Here is a 5,529-nt window from a genome sequence, read left to right as displayed (position 1 = left end):
GTGCCCATTTTCATTTTGTACTTTATTCCATAGCAGTCTTTATAATCTATGACAGCAAATGTTTACTTGCTGTTTCTGTTATTAATACTTGTCTTATTTGTTTTCTATAGTGTATAGACAAAAATCTTCTTGGTCTGAATCATATTCTGATGTGTAAGCGGTAATCACATTTTTCTTCTCTTTATTTTGTTTTCTGTGTTTGCATTGGCTTTGTTTAGTGGCCCTATGTGGACTGGGGTTTTTGTTTTGGCATGTTTTGGCTTTTATAAGGCAAAACTTTTCAAAATAGTGTAGTCTATGGCATTTTCTGTTAAATGCATAACAGTCTTTTCTTTTTTTGTGAACTTTTCCACACTTTCCAAACTTACTGGTATTTTTCATTGTTACTTCATGATGTAATTGTAACATGTACTGTGTTTTATTGTAACTCCACATGTGCTTATGCTTTCATAGTTAACTCAAGCATAATATTTTGTTTGTTTTTAAGATTTCTTTTTTTTTTCATCTGTCCACTTCTGTCCTTTTATTTTTTGTTCAAGGATTTTTTCCTCCTCGTGTATGCCTAAGTTGTATCTTTCTGCTTTTGATTTAAGTCTAAGTAGATATTCATCAATTGACTTTTCACTTTGTTGTGTTGATAAGAACTCTAACTATTCAACTCATTTGTTTGGTTTTTGGATAAAATGGGCTTCAAAAATTTTGTATACATTTGTTGATATTTCTTCCTGTTCAACCATAAAATTTGCATTCTCAACACTTTGGGCCTGTGCTAAGCAAAATATAGTTATCTCAGTTTTTCATCTATTTTGCTGATAGTGAAAAAAGAGCTCATAAAATCGATCCATTTGTTACAAACCTTGCATTTGTCCTCATTCAACCAGTTGAAACCTTATAACAAGATCATTGATGCTGCATCTTTGACACCCACCATTTGATTCAGCTCACTTAGACATGCTTGAAAAAAAAATTAACTTCTTTACTATATTGTTATCACCTTTGCAATTGCTTGCTTTCAACTTTTTTTAAATTTTAATTGTTAGGTGTGACTGGCATATTGTTGTCTTGTCACCATGACATGTTGTTTTACACAAATGACGCAGAAAAATTTTTAAATGTGTTACTTTATTTCACTAGCTTGATTATATTATTGTTTTAAAATTAGTATATCACATGACATCTATTTTTTAAGGCACACTTAGAAAGACAACTTATAAACCACACATATATGGTGCAATTGACATTTTCTATCACAATGTGGTGGTCTAGAGACATCCTTACTGTTTCTTATTGATTAGATTTAGTGGCTAACCCATGCCCTTGGATAGCAAATGTGTAGCCTACTAAGTTAGCTGTTAGTGGTGTCCTGTACTCACTACTGTAACATTTTTAGTGAGTTGTCTGCAGGGCTAATTGAATAGTCTTAGCACTGCAGTCTCTCCACATTTCTTAAGGAAAATGTGTTATATATGTTAATGTAATGAAGCGATCAGAATTTAGAGAACTCTCAGCTCAAGAAAACTCCTTGCAGTTAACTGTTTTTCCTAGGGGCTGACTTGTTTTCCAATGGCCACTTCTTTTTATCTTTTTTAATTTCACTGTGCAACAAATTTCAGGTTCAAAAAAAGTACAAGTTAAGTAAGACTTGTTTCTGGGTCAAAAAATTGTCTTGATTCTGATACTGACCTTTATTTCTCCAGATTAGGCACTGTTTTCCTGTACCATGAACCATATGTTTTATGGTATACTGCATAATATTGCATATTGAACACAACATTGCAAATACTGAAAGTTACAAAAAACAAAACAAAAATTTAGTTGGTATAACAAAACATATATTGGTTATGAATTAAAAGCACACATGTCAGTTTCAACAACTTTTGTCCTTCTAAGCCTCTTGTGCGGAGTGTGATCTTTTTTTATTCCCCAGCAGTAGTCTGCCAGCATGCCAGGGTTCCATTTTCCTTTGAATCATTGTTCCATCACTGAAATATCCTGGTGGAAAATTTCGCCATGTTCATCACTCACATCACCAATATTTTCTGCAAAAACATCCAAATGAGAGTGAAGCCCATGAACTTTTAGAAACATGTTACATCCCATATCATGATAATGACTCAGCAGATCATTCACAGCTTGCACATAGTCTTCTGAACGATGGTTGCCCAGGAAGTTGTCGCAAACTTTCTTGAATGACTCAAAGGCAAGCTTCTCTTTTCTCTTGAGATGTGTGATGAAGGTTTCATCAAGTACAATTTTTTGAATTTGGGGACCAATGAAGAAACCTTCTTTAATTTTAGCTTGACTCAGGGAAGGAACTTTTCTGCAAGATATGCAAATGCGGAGGATTCCTTGTCCAAGGCTTTCACAAATTGCTTAAACAAACCAATTTAATATGCAAAGGTGGTAAAAAAATTCTATCCTTTTTCACAAGTGGTTTGTGCATGATGTGTTTTCCTTGCTCAATTTCATCTTGGACCGGCCAATCCTTGTGTACATAATGTTCAGCGCTTGTTCTGGAATTCCATAAGCACAGGAAGCAGCAAAATTTAGTATAGCAAAACTGAAGGCCAGGAAGCATGGCCACAACCCTAAAATATGCACAAATATACCAGGTATGGTCATCATACTGCATGCTTGTTAGAATTGCTTTCAGATTTCATATGATTCTTTCATGGTTGTGCTATAAGTTATGGGAACAGAAGGCAGAGTGTTACCATTGTGTAGCAGAACAGCTTTGATGCTGTCCTTGGATGCATCTATGAAAAGTCGCCAGTTGGTTTTATTATATGGTATTTCCAGTTGCTCAAAAAGTTCAGTGATGTCATTACAAAAGCATAAGTCATCCTTCATGGTGAATAATGCAAGCAGATCCTCTGTACATTTTCTGTACAGTGTTATCTTCACTCCTTTCTCAAGAAGATTACGTTCTTGAAGCCTTGATGCCAGAAACTCACTTTTCTCTTTGGTCAATAGAGATCCCTGCACAAGTCATTTAGAGTCTCTTGAGAAAATGGTATTGGTTTATTCTTGCTTTCTGGATCATTGGGCTCCACACATTCACCACTGGAATGTTCATCAGCATTGCTGGAACTCTGCATTTCTTGATCTGGAGGTTTGGGCACAGGTAAATTTTCTGAGTGCTCTACTGGGTGCATTGCTGATTGGGTAAACAATGTGTTTCTCTTTCTTTGTTGTAGTACAGCCTGTAAAGTCATGGTGACAGAAATAGCAATCATTAGAGTGATCTTTCTGCTCACGCTAAATCATTGGCACACCAAACTTCATGTCAACATTTTTTCCTGCATACCGGGCATTTAATGTCTTCACACATGTAAGGCAACACACATGAGGAGCCCATGACTTATCCTGGTCTTCTAAGTAACAATCGAAGTACGCCTTGTATATTTTCTTGATATGGCGTGTAATACTGCACTTTTCTTTAGCAAAAGTCAATTCCCCACAGATATAACAGAATCTGTTTGGATCATTTTTGCACTGTCTTGCACTCATTGTTGAAAACAAAGAAGATCTGAAAGATAAAAAATAACATTAAACACAAGCTTTGAAGTATAAAGTATTTAGTGATAAACTCAATTAAATATAAGCACACAATAATAAACCAGAAAATATGATTTTAAGAGGAACATCTCAAATTCCATTTTACATGTGAATTAGGGATTTTTCAAACTCAAACAAATGACAAATCAGTGAGACAATATAAGCCATATGCACAAACAAACTTCTTGGATAACACTCGTAAAATATCTTTGGCTTTCTTGTTCCTATTCCAATATTACGTTCTTAGAGTTACATAGTTTTTGTCTCTGACACTTCTTATGAGCTAAGAAAACCAATAACAAAATAAAACAAGAAATAAATAGAAGCTGACGACATCTTATACTCCTCAAATTCATGAACAACAAAATCAGCTGTTAAGCCCGTGGCTGGGTGGACAGCATCAGCTGATTTATCTTAGGCTTTCTATTTCAATATTACATTCTTGGACTTTCATAACAAAACCAATGTCAAATATGAAACCAGAAATAACTATATACTGACGATATGGTACACTCACTGACGAACAAATAAAGTTCTCAGCATGACACTTCAATACAAAATAACAACCTTCCACAAAATTCTTGGAACACCAGGATAGGCTTGCACTTTATGTCTTCATTTACGTCTTTTTTAGCGAAATATTACATACTTCCACCACTTAGATCATGTCTCTGACACTTTATGCACACTGTCTTATTATTTTTATATATAAAAAAGCATTATATTCTAGAAAATACAAGAAGATATCTGGATCCTACCTTCCGTCCGTGACAATCACACTTGTTTTTGTTTACTGAATGTAATCTCTAATTTGTAGAAAACGTGTATTGTTCTTCATAGAAAATGGAATACTTGAAGTCTCTTAACCATAACTGTGCTATTTATTATATCACATTGTAAGTGTTACTAAGATTGGTCTCTAGCCCTGGGTTGAAACCCATTTTACAATGCAGTAGAGAATTTTATTTAATAATAATGACAAAAAGGGTATACAGTGACGATTCTGTAGAAACCATGCCTAATTCAACAAAAAGAAGGCCAGAAATGGATTTCCCATGTCATTTTGCATATAAAAATGGCCACAGATCTCTTGTACCTTTTTGAGTGTTGCACAGTGTTTTCAATCAATTCTGAATATTATGGTTTTGCATATGAGTGAAACAAGTTTTTAGGTTCAATTCCAGATTGGCTTCCTGCAACAGGTATTTCATAATGCACTTCAATGCCTAACTCGTATGAATTGCCTTGCATCTTTTCTGTCAATCCAGGATAAAAAGAATTATGAAAAATTAAATTTTTCTTGATTACCTATTAACCCCGCCACCAAAGAAAAAAAAAAAACAGGACAGGATTTTGAATTGATCAGGACACAGAAACAACGTTGCTTAACTGGGACATATGGTATTCTCCCTCCTCCTCCTTCTCTCTCTCTCTCTCTCTCTCTGGCAGTATAGAATATGACCTAGTCATTCATATAGTTAATCAAGTTGTAAAAGAAGGCATGATACCCAGTGATTGGTGTAGCAACATCATAGTCAATTGTTACAAGGGTAAAGGAGATACCTTGGAGTTGGTGTATGGCTAGAAAGAGCTAACAATTCTGTCAGTTTGCCACCTTAATAATAAAATAATAATAATAACAACTGAAGAGGTCACCCAGACACTGCAAAGACTAAGCAACTGGAAGGCACCTGGGTACGACAAGATACCCAACTTCTGGTTAAAATACCTGACAGGAATGCACAAAAAGCTGGCTGAAAACTTTAACAACATACTAGCAGAGCCAGAGACAATGCCTGAATGGCTCACGAAAGGGAAAACCATCTTAATTCCCAAATCCACGGAAACGGAGAAACCACAAAACTACAGACCTATAACCCTACGATCTACAAAGCCTTTACTGCAATAATATCGCAGAGATTGAGTAAACACCTGGAAAATAACAAACTGTTTCCAGAAGAGCAGAAGGGG

General features: G+C 35.1%; 1 long non-coding RNA gene across 1 annotated transcript in view; it reads right to left on the bottom strand.

Moving 5' to 3' along the window:
* Positions 1–1,810: 1,810 nt before the first annotated feature.
* Positions 1,811–5,529, bottom strand: part of LOC106873689 (uncharacterized) — a 42,192-nt gene continuing 38,473 nt past the window's right edge. The window contains exon 2 of the long non-coding RNA XR_008266029.1: positions 1,811–3,529. This is a non-coding gene — a long non-coding RNA (uncharacterized LOC106873689). The remainder of the gene's footprint in view (positions 3,530–5,529) is intronic.

The sequence above is a fragment of the Octopus bimaculoides genome, chromosome 18, assembly GCF_001194135.2.
Source record: "Octopus bimaculoides isolate UCB-OBI-ISO-001 chromosome 18, ASM119413v2, whole genome shotgun sequence".
Classification (NCBI taxonomy): domain Eukaryota; kingdom Metazoa; phylum Mollusca; class Cephalopoda; order Octopoda; family Octopodidae; genus Octopus; species Octopus bimaculoides.
Note: the sequence above shows the minus strand (reverse complement) of the source record. Positions and strands in the feature narration are given on the sequence as shown.